Source organism: Hemibagrus wyckioides, linkage group LG06 (assembly GCF_019097595.1).
Source record: "Hemibagrus wyckioides isolate EC202008001 linkage group LG06, SWU_Hwy_1.0, whole genome shotgun sequence".
In the NCBI taxonomy this organism is placed as follows: domain Eukaryota; kingdom Metazoa; phylum Chordata; class Actinopteri; order Siluriformes; family Bagridae; genus Hemibagrus; species Hemibagrus wyckioides.
This window is the reverse complement of record NC_080715.1, coordinates 45,629,267-45,640,022: the sequence shown is the minus strand read 5'-3', so window position 1 is coordinate 45,640,022 and position 10,756 is coordinate 45,629,267.

The window sequence follows — 10,756 nt, the reverse complement described above, 5'->3', positions numbered from 1 at the left end:
GAGTTTCACAATCTGGTGAAGTTATATCAGCATAGGGATTTATATAGTGCTGCTGTGTGAAATGTATTTATTTATTTAATATTTTAAATATAAATATACTTAAAATATGTAATAAATTAATTAATTAATCAAATTAAATTAATTAAATTAAATGACTGAACGTCAGCAAAACTAAGGAGCTGATAGTGGACTTCAGCACCAAGCAGGAGAGGAATTACCAGCCCCTGACCGTCAACAGGACCCCAGTGGAGAGAGTGGACAGTTTCCGGTACCTAGGTGTTTACATCACGCAGGACCTGACATGGTCCTGTCACGTCAACACCCTTCCTTGAAGGTGAACACAGAGAGAATGAGGAGGAGCTTCTTCCCGCAGGCCATTCGGGCCCTCAACAAGAATACCTAGTACCTGAACTTTCTGGACTTACCCCCACACATGAACATGACATTCTACCCCAGCTGATTGTTGCACACACAAATTGCACTACTTGTATACTCTGCACTACTCTGCACACACAATAACCACACCCACTGCACATCTGGGTGTGCATACTGCACCGACACTTTACATACCATATTATTTATTGTCATTACATTTATATTTATATTTGACTTTTTCTATCTACATACATGTATATACTATATATTATAGATGTTTATACATATATATTATTTATATATTTATATAAATATTTATAAATACTACATTATATTACATTATCATATTATTATTATATATATTATATTATTATACTATTATATTATTTTATTATATTATATATAATATATTGTATTATATTATTATTATTTATTATGTTTATATTGTGTTTATATTATATACACACTTATTTTTATATTCTTATTATTTATATTTTTATATACACATATATTTGTATATGTATATCTGATACACAATCGGCTTTACATAACTATTGGTGATTTTCATAATTTATCATGTCTTTAATTTCTACTCTTTTATTCTTCCTATTTGTCCATTATATTTTTATTACCTATATCCCTATACTTTTCTTGTCCACACACTTTACTTTATACTTTATATTCTTCCTCAGATGCAGGACAGTCGTAATAAGCATCTCACTACATGTCCTACTGTGGATGATTCTGTGACAAATAAAAATTAATTTAATTTAGAATTTTGAATTTGAAATCTTTCCTGCATTTCAGGAATTATGATTCAGACTAAGTGATCATTGTGAACTAATACACAAACTTTACAGAATTAAAATTATTAATGAATATTCTACATAAACTCTCTGATCTCTCTCATGAATTTATATCTCCTACTGTCCAGCTGCACAAAGGCGGAGACTTTCAGAGCAGTGTCACCTGTCATAGTGTTCAGAGCAGTGTCACCTGTCATAGTGTCACCTGTCATAGTGTTCAGAGCAGTGTCACCTGTCATAGTGTCACCTGTCATAGTGTTCAGAGCAGTGTCACCTGTCATAGTGTCACCTGTCATAGTGTTCAGAGCAGTGTCACCTGTCATAGTGTCATAGTGTTCAGAGCAGTGTCACCTGTCATAGTGTCACCTGTCATAGTGTTCAGAGCAGAGTCACCTGTCATAGTGTTCAGAGCAGTGTCACCTGTCACAGTGTCACCTGTCATAGTGTTCAGAGCAGAGTCACCTGTCATAGTGTTCAGAGCAGTGTCACCTGTCATAGTGTCACCTGTCATAGTGTTCAGAGCAGTGTCACCTGTCATAGTGTCACCTGTCATAGTGTTCAGAGCAGTGTCACCTGTCATAGTGTTCAGAGCAGTGTCACCTGTCACAGTGTCACCTGTCATAGTGTTCAGAGCAGAGTCACCTGTCATAGTGTTCAGAGCAGTGTCACCTGTCATAGTGTCACCTGTCATAGTGTTCAGAGCAGTGTCACCTGTCATAGTGTCACCTGTCATAGTGTTCAGAGCAGTGTCACCTGTCATAGTGTTCAGAGCAGTGTCACCTGTCACAGTGTCACCTGTCATAGTGTTCAGAGCAGAGTCACCTGTCATAGTGTTCAGAGCAGTGTCACCTGTCATAGTGTCACCTGTCATAGTGTTCAGAGCAGTGTCACCTGTCATAGTGTCACCTGTCATAGTGTTCAGAGCAGTGTCACCTGTCATAGTGTCACCTGTCATAGTGTTCAGAGCAGTGTCACCTGTCATAGTGTCACCTGTCATAGTGTTCAGAGCAGTGTCACCTGTCATAGTGTCACCTGTCATAGTGTTCAGAGCAGTGTCACCTGTCATAGTGTCACCTGTCATAGTGTTCAGAGCAGAGTCACCTGTCATAGTGTTCAGAGCAGTGTCACCTGTCACAGTGTCACCTGTCATAGTGTTCAGAGCAGAGTCACCTGTCATAGTGTTCAGAGCAGTGTCACCTGTCATAGTGTCACCTGTCATAGTGTTCAGAGCAGTGTCACCTGTCATAGTGTCACCTGTCATAGTGTTCAGAGCAGTGTCACCTGTCATAGTGTTCAGAGCAGTGTCACCTGTCACAGTGTCACCTGTCATAGTGTTCAGAGCAGTGTCACCTGTCATAGTGTTCAGAGCAGTGTCACCTGTCACAGTGTCACCTGTCATAGTGTTCAGAGCAGTGTCACCTGTCATAGTGTCACCTGTCATAGTGTTCAGAGCAGAGTCACCTGTCATAGTGTTCAGAGCAGTGTCACCTGTCATAGTGTCACCTGTCATAGTGTTCAGAGCAGAGTCACCTGTCATAGTGTTCAGAGCAGTGTCACCTGTCATAGTGTTCAGAGCAGTGTCACCTGTCACAGTGTCACCTGTCACAGTGTTCAGAGCAGTGTCACCTGTCACAGTGTCACCTGTCTTAGTGTTCAGAGCAGTGTCACCTGTCATAGTGTCACCTGTCATAGTGTTCAGAGCAGAGTCACCTGTCATAGTGTTCAGACCAGTGTCACCTGTCATAGTGTCACCTGTCATAGTGTTCAGAGCAGAGTCACCTGTCATAGTGTTCAGAGCAGTGTCACCTGTCATAGTGTTCAGAGCAGTGTCACCTGTCATAGTGTCACCTGTCATAGTGTTCAGAGCAGAGTCACCTGTCATAGTGTTCGGAGCAGAGTCACCTGTCATAGTGTTCAGAGCAGTGTCACCTGTCACAGTGTCACCTGTCATAGTGTTCAGAGCACTGTCACCTGTCACAGTGACACCTGTCATAGTGTTCAGAGCAGTGTCACCTGTCATAGTGTCACCTGTCATAGTGTTCAGAGCAGAGTCACCTGTCATAGTGTCACCTGTCATAGTGTTCAGGGCAGAGTCACCTGTCACAGTGTCACCTGTCATAGTGTTCAGAGCAGTGTCACCTGTCACAGTGTCACTTGTCATAGTGTTCAGAGCAGTGTCACCTGTCATAGTGTTCAGAGCAGTGTCACCTGTCACAGTGTCAGCTGTCATAGTGTTCAGAGCAGTGTCACCTGTCACAGTGTCACCTGTCACAGTGTTCAGAGCAGTGTCACCTGTCACAGTGTCACCTGTCATAGTGTTCAGAGCAGAGTCACCTGTCATAGTGTTCAGAGCAGTGTCACCTGTCATAGTGTCACCTGTCATAGTGTTCAGAGCAGAGTCACCTGTCATAGTGTTCAGAGCAGAGTCACCTGTCATAGTGTTCAGAGCAGTGTCACCTGTCATAGTGTCACCTGTCATAGTGTTCAGAGCAGTGTCACCTGTCATAGTGTTCAGAGCAGAGTCACCTGTCATAGTGTTCAGAGCAGTGTCACCTGTCATAGTGTCACCTGTCATAGTGTTCAGAGCAGTGTCACCTGTCATAGTGTTCAGAGCAGAGTCACCTGTCATAGTGTTCAGAGCAGTGTCACCTGTCATAGTGTTCAGAGCAGTGTCACCTGTCATAGTGTTCAGAGCAGTGTCACCTGTCACAGTGTCACCTGTCATAGTGTTCAGAGCAGTGTCACCTGTCATAGTGTTCAGAGCAGTGTCACCTGTCACAGTGTCACCTGTCATAGTGTTCAGAGCAGTGTCACCTGTCATAGTGTCACCTGTCATAGTGTTCAGAGCAGTGTCACCTGTCATAGTGTTCAGAGCACTGTCACCTGTCATAGTGTCACCTGTCATAGTGTTCAGGGCAGAGTCACCTGTCATAGTGTCACCTGTCATAGTGTTCAGGGCAGAGTCACCTGTCACAGTGTCACCTGTCACAGTGTCACCTGTCATAGTGTCACCTGTCATAGTGTTCAGAGCAGTGTCACCTGTCATAGTGTCACCTGTCATAGTGTTCAGGGCAGAGTCACCTGTCATAGTGTCACCTGTCATAGTGTTCAGAGCAGTGTCACCTGTCACAGTGTCACCTGTCATAGTGTTCAGAGCAGTGTCACCTGTCATAGTGTCACCTGTCATAGTGTTCAGGGCAGAGTCACCTGTCATAGTGTCACCTGTCATAGTGTTCAGAGCAGTGTCACCTGTCACAGTGTCACTTGTCATAGTGTTCAGAGCAGTGTCACCTGTCACAGTGTCACCTGTCATAGTGTTCAGAGCAGAGTCACCTGTCATAGTGTTCAGAGCAGAGTCACCTGTCATAGTGTTCAGAGCAGTGTCACCTGTCACAGTGTCACCTGTCATAGTGTTCAGAGCAGTGTCACCTGTCACAGTGTCACCTGTCACAGTGTTCAGAGCAGTGTCACCTGTCATAGTGTCACCTGTCATAGTGTTCAGAGCAGAGTCACCTGTCATAGTGTCACCTGTCATAGTGTTCAGAGCAGAGTCACCTGTCATAGTGTTCAGAGCAGTGTCACCTGTCATAGTGTCACCTGTCATAGTGTTCAGAGCAGTGTCACCTGTCATAGTGTCACCTGTCATAGTGTTCAGAGCAGTGTCACCTGTCATAGTGTTCAGAGCAGTGTCACCTGTCACAGTGTCACCTGTCATAGTGTTCAGAGCAGAGTCACCTGTCATAGTGTTCAGAGCAGTGTCACCTGTCATAGTGTCACCTGTCATAGTGTTCAGAGCAGTGTCACCTGTCATAGTGTCACCTGTCATAGTGTTCAGAGCAGTGTCACCTGTCATAGTGTCACCTGTCATAGTGTTCAGAGCAGTGTCACCTGTCATAGTGTCACCTGTCATAGTGTTCAGAGCAGTGTCACCTGTCATAGTGTCACCTGTCATAGTGTTCAGAGCAGTGTCACCTGTCATAGTGTCACCTGTCATAGTGTTCAGAGCAGAGTCACCTGTCATAGTGTTCAGAGCAGTGTCACCTGTCACAGTGTCACCTGTCATAGTGTTCAGAGCAGAGTCACCTGTCATAGTGTTCAGAGCAGTGTCACCTGTCATAGTGTCACCTGTCATAGTGTTCAGAGCAGTGTCACCTGTCATAGTGTCACCTGTCATAGTGTTCAGAGCAGTGTCACCTGTCATAGTGTTCAGAGCAGTGTCACCTGTCACAGTGTCACCTGTCATAGTGTTCAGAGCAGAGTCACCTGTCATAGTGTTCAGAGCAGTGTCACCTGTCATAGTGTCACCTGTCATAGTGTTCAGAGCAGTGTCACCTGTCATAGTGTCACCTGTCATAGTGTTCAGAGCAGTGTCACCTGTCATAGTGTTCAGAGCAGTGTCACCTGTCACAGTGTCACCTGTCATAGTGTTCAGAGCAGTGTCACCTGTCATAGTGTCACCTGTCATAGTGTTCAGAGCAGAGTCACCTGTCATAGTGTTCAGAGCAGTGTCACCTGTCATAGTGTCACCTGTCATAGTGTTCAGAGCAGAGTCACCTGTCATAGTGTTCAGAGCAGTGTCACCTGTCATAGTGTTCAGAGCAGTGTCACCTGTCACAGTGTCACCTGTCACAGTGTTCAGAGCAGTGTCACCTGTCACAGTGTCACCTGTCTTAGTGTTCAGAGCAGTGTCACCTGTCATAGTGTCAACTGTCATAGTGTTCAGAGCAGAGTCACCTGTCATAGTGTTCAGAGCAGTGTCACCTGTCATAGTGTCACCTGTCATAGTGTTCAGAGCAGAGTCACCTGTCATAGTGTTCAGAGCAGTGTCACCTGTCATAGTGTTCAGAGCAGTGTCACCTGTCATAGTGTCACCTGTCATAGTGTTCAGAGCAGAGTCACCTGTCATAGTGTTCAGAGCAGAGTCACCTGTCATAGTGTTCAGAGCAGTGTCACCTGTCACAGTGTCACCTGTCATAGTGTTCAGAGCAGTGTCACCTGTCACAGTGTCACCTGTCATAGTGTTCAGAGCAGTGTCACCTGTCATAGTGTCACCTGTCATAGTGTTCAGAGCAGAGTCACCTGTCATAGTGTCACCTGTCATAGTGTTCAGGGCAGAGTCACCTGTCACAGTGTCACCTGTCATAGTGTTCAGAGCAGTGTCACCTGTCACAGTGTCACTTGTCATAGTGTTCAGAGCAGTGTCACCTGTCATAGTGTTCAGAGCAGTGTCACCTGTCACAGTGTCACCTGTCATAGTGTTCAGAGCAGTGTCACCTGTCACAGTGTCACCTGTCACAGTGTTCAGAGCAGTGTCACCTGTCACAGTGTCACCTGTCATAGTGTTCAGAGCAGAGTCACCTGTCATAGTGTTCAGAGCAGTGTCACCTGTCATAGTGTCACCTGTCATAGTGTTCAGAGCAGAGTCACCTGTCATAGTGTTCAGAGCAGAGTCACCTGTCATAGTGTTCAGAGCAGTGTCACCTGTCATAGTGTCACCTGTCATAGTGTTCAGAGCAGTGTCACCTGTCATAGTGTTCAGAGCAGAGTCACCTGTCATAGTGTTCAGAGCAGTGTCACCTGTCATAGTGTCACCTGTCATAGTGTTCAGAGCAGTGTCACCTGTCATAGTGTTCAGAGCAGAGTCACCTGTCATAGTGTTCAGAGCAGTGTCACCTGTCATAGTGTTCAGAGCAGTGTCACCTGTCATAGTGTTCAGAGCAGTGTCACCTGTCACAGTGTCACCTGTCATAGTGTTCAGAGCAGTGTCACCTGTCATAGTGTTCAGAGCAGTGTCACCTGTCACAGTGTCACCTGTCATAGTGTTCAGAGCAGTGTCACCTGTCATAGTGTCACCTGTCATAGTGTTCAGAGCAGTGTCACCTGTCATAGTGTTCAGAGCACTGTCACCTGTCATAGTGTCACCTGTCATAGTGTTCAGGGCAGAGTCACCTGTCATAGTGTCACCTGTCATAGTGTTCAGGGCAGAGTCACCTGTCACAGTGTCACCTGTCACAGTGTCACCTGTCATAGTGTCACCTGTCATAGTGTTCAGAGCAGTGTCACCTGTCATAGTGTCACCTGTCATAGTGTTCAGGGCAGAGTCACCTGTCATAGTGTCACCTGTCATAGTGTTCAGAGCAGTGTCACCTGTCACAGTGTCACCTGTCATAGTGTTCAGAGCAGTGTCACCTGTCATAGTGTCACCTGTCATAGTGTTCAGGGCAGAGTCACCTGTCATAGTGTCACCTGTCATAGTGTTCAGAGCAGTGTCACCTGTCACAGTGTCACTTGTCATAGTGTTCAGAGCAGTGTCACCTGTCACAGTGTCACCTGTCATAGTGTTCAGAGCAGAGTCACCTGTCATAGTGTTCAGAGCAGAGTCACCTGTCATAGTGTTCAGAGCAGTGTCACCTGTCACAGTGTCACCTGTCATAGTGTTCAGAGCAGTGTCACCTGTCACAGTGTCACCTGTCATAGTGTTCAGAGCAGTGTCACCTGTCATAGTGTCACCTGTCATAGTGTTCAGAGCAGAGTCACCTGTCATAGTGTCACCTGTCATAGTGTTCAGGGCAGAGTCACCAGTCACAGTGTCACCTGTCATAGTGTTCAGAGCAGTGTCACCTGTCACAGTGTCACTTGTCATAGTGTTCAGAGCAGTGTCACCTGTCATAGTGTTCAGAGCAGTGTCACCTGTCACAGTGTCACCTGTCATAGTGTTCAGAGCAGTGTCACCTGTCACAGTGTCACCTGTCACAGTGTTCAGAGCAGTGTCACCTGTCACAGTGTCACCTGTCATAGTGTTCAGAGCAGAGTCACCTGTCATAGTGTTCAGAGCAGTGTCACCTGTCATAGTGTCACCTGTCATAGTGTTCAGAGCAGAGTCACCTGTCATAGTGTTCAGAGCAGAGTCACCTGTCATAGTGTTCAGAGCAGTGTCACCTGTCATAGTGTCACCTGTCATAGTGTTCAGAGCAGTGTCACCTGTCATAGTGTTCAGAGCAGAGTCACCTGTCATAGTGTTCAGAGCAGTGTCACCTGTCATAGTGTTCAGAGCAGTGTCACCTGTCATAGTGTTCAGAGCAGTGTCACCTGTCACAGTGTCACCTGTCATAGTGTTCAGAGCAGTGTCACCTGTCATAGTGTTCAGAGCAGTGTCACCTGTCACAGTGTCACCTGTCATAGTGTTCAGAGCAGTGTCACCTGTCATAGTGTCACCTGTCATAGTGTTCAGAGCAGTGTCACCTGTCATAGTGTTCAGAGCACTGTCACCTGTCATAGTGTCACCTGTCATAGTGTTCAGGGCAGAGTCACCTGTCATAGTGTCACCTGTCATAGTGTTCAGGGCAGAGTCACCTGTCACAGTGTCACCTGTCACAGTGTCACCTGTCATAGTGTCACCTGTCATAGTGTTCAGAGCAGTGTCACCTGTCATAGTGTCACCTGTCATAGTGTTCAGGGCAGAGTCACCTGTCATAGTGTCACCTGTCATAGTGTTCAGAGCAGTGTCACCTGTCACAGTGTCACCTGTCATAGTGTTCAGAGCAGTGTCACCTGTCATAGTGTCACCTGTCATAGTGTTCAGGGCAGAGTCACCTGTCATAGTGTCACCTGTCATAGTGTTCAGAGCAGTGTCACCTGTCACAGTGTCACTTGTCATAGTGTTCAGAGCAGTGTCACCTGTCACAGTGTCACCTGTCATAGTGTTCAGGGCAGAGTCACCTGTCATAGTGTCACCTGTCATAGTGTTCAGAGCAGTGTCACCTGTCACAGTGTCACCTGTCATAGTGTTCAGAGCAGTGTCACCTGTCACAGTGTGACCTGTCATAGTGTTCAGAGCAGAGTCACCTGTCATAGTGTTCAGAGCAGTTTCACCTGTCATAGTGTCACCTGTCATAGTGTTCAGAGCAGAGTCACCTGTCATAGTGTTCAGAGCAGAGTCACCTGTCACAGTGTCACCTGTCATAGTGTTCAGAGCAGTGTCACCTGTCATAGTGTCACCTGTCATAGTGTTCAGAGCAGTGTCACCTGTCATAGTGTTCAGAGCAGAGTCACCTGCCATAGTGTTCAGAGCAGTGTCACCTGTCATAGTGTTCAGAGCAGTGTCACCTGTCATAGTGTTCAGAGCAGTGTCACCTGTCACAGTGTCACCTGTCATAGTGTTCAGAGCAGTGTCACCTGTCATAGTGTCACCTGTCATAGTGTTCAGAGCAGTGTCACCTGTCATAGTGTTCAGAGCACTGTCACCTGTCATAGTGTCACCTGTCATAGTGTTCAGGGCAGAGTCACCTGTCATAGTGTCACCTGTCATAGTGTTCAGGGCAGAGTCACCTGTCACAGTGTCACCTGTCACAGTGTCACCTGTCACAGTGTCACCTGTCATAGTGTTCAGAGCAGTGTCACCTGTCATAGTGTCACCTGTCATAGTGTTCAGGGCAGAGTCACCTGTCATAGTGTCACCTGTCATAGTGTTCAGAGCAGTGTCACCTGTCACAGTGTCACCTGTCATAGTGTTCAGAGCAGTGTCACCTGTCATAGTGTTCAGAGCAGTGTCACCTGTCACAGTGTCACCTGTCATAGTGTTCAGAGCAGTGTCACCTGTCATAGTGTCACCTGTCATAGTGTTCAGAGCAGTGTCACCTGTCACAGTGTCACCTGTCATAGTGTTCAGAGCAGTGTCACCTGTCATAGTGTCACCTGTCATAGTGTTCAGAGCAGTGTCACCTGTCATAGTGTTCAGAGCAGTGTCACCTGTCACAGTGTCACCTGTCATAGTGTTCAGAGCAGTGTCACCTGTCATAGTGTCACCTGTCATAGTGTTCAGAGCAGTGTCACCTGTCATAGTGTTCAGAGCACTGTCACCTGTCATAGTGTCACCTGTCATAGTGTTCAGAGCAGTGTCACCTGTCATAGTGTCACCTGTCATAGTGTTCAGAGCAGTGTCACCTGTCATAGTGTTCAGAGCACTGTCACCTGTCATAGTGTCACCTGTCATAGTGTTCAGGGCAGAGTCACCTGTCATAGTGTCACCTGTCATAGTGTTCAGGGCAGAGTCACCTGTCACAGTGTCACCTGTCACAGTGTCACCTGTCATAGTGTCACCTGTCATAGTGTTCAGAGCAGTGTCACCTGTCATAGTGTCACCTGTCATAGTGTTCAGGGCAGAGTCACCTGTCATAGTGTCACCTGTCATAGTGTTCAGAGCAGTGTCACCTGTCACAGTGTCACCTGTCATAGTGTTCAGAGCAGTGTCACCTGTCATAGTGTTCAGAGCAGTGTCACCTGTCACAGTGTCACCTGTCATAGTGTTCAGAGCAGTGTCACCTGTCATAGTGTCACCTGTCATAGTGTTCAGAGCAGTGTCACCTGTCACAGTGTCACCTGTCATAGTGTTCAGAGCAGTGTCACCTGTCATAGTGTCACCTGTCATAGTGTTCAGAGCAGAGTCACCTGTCACAGTGTCACCTGTCATAGTGTTCAGGGCAGAGTCACCTGTCACAGTGTCACCTGTCATAGTGTTCAGAGCAGTGTCACCTGTCACAGTGTCACCTGTCATAGTGTTCAGAGCAGTGTCACCT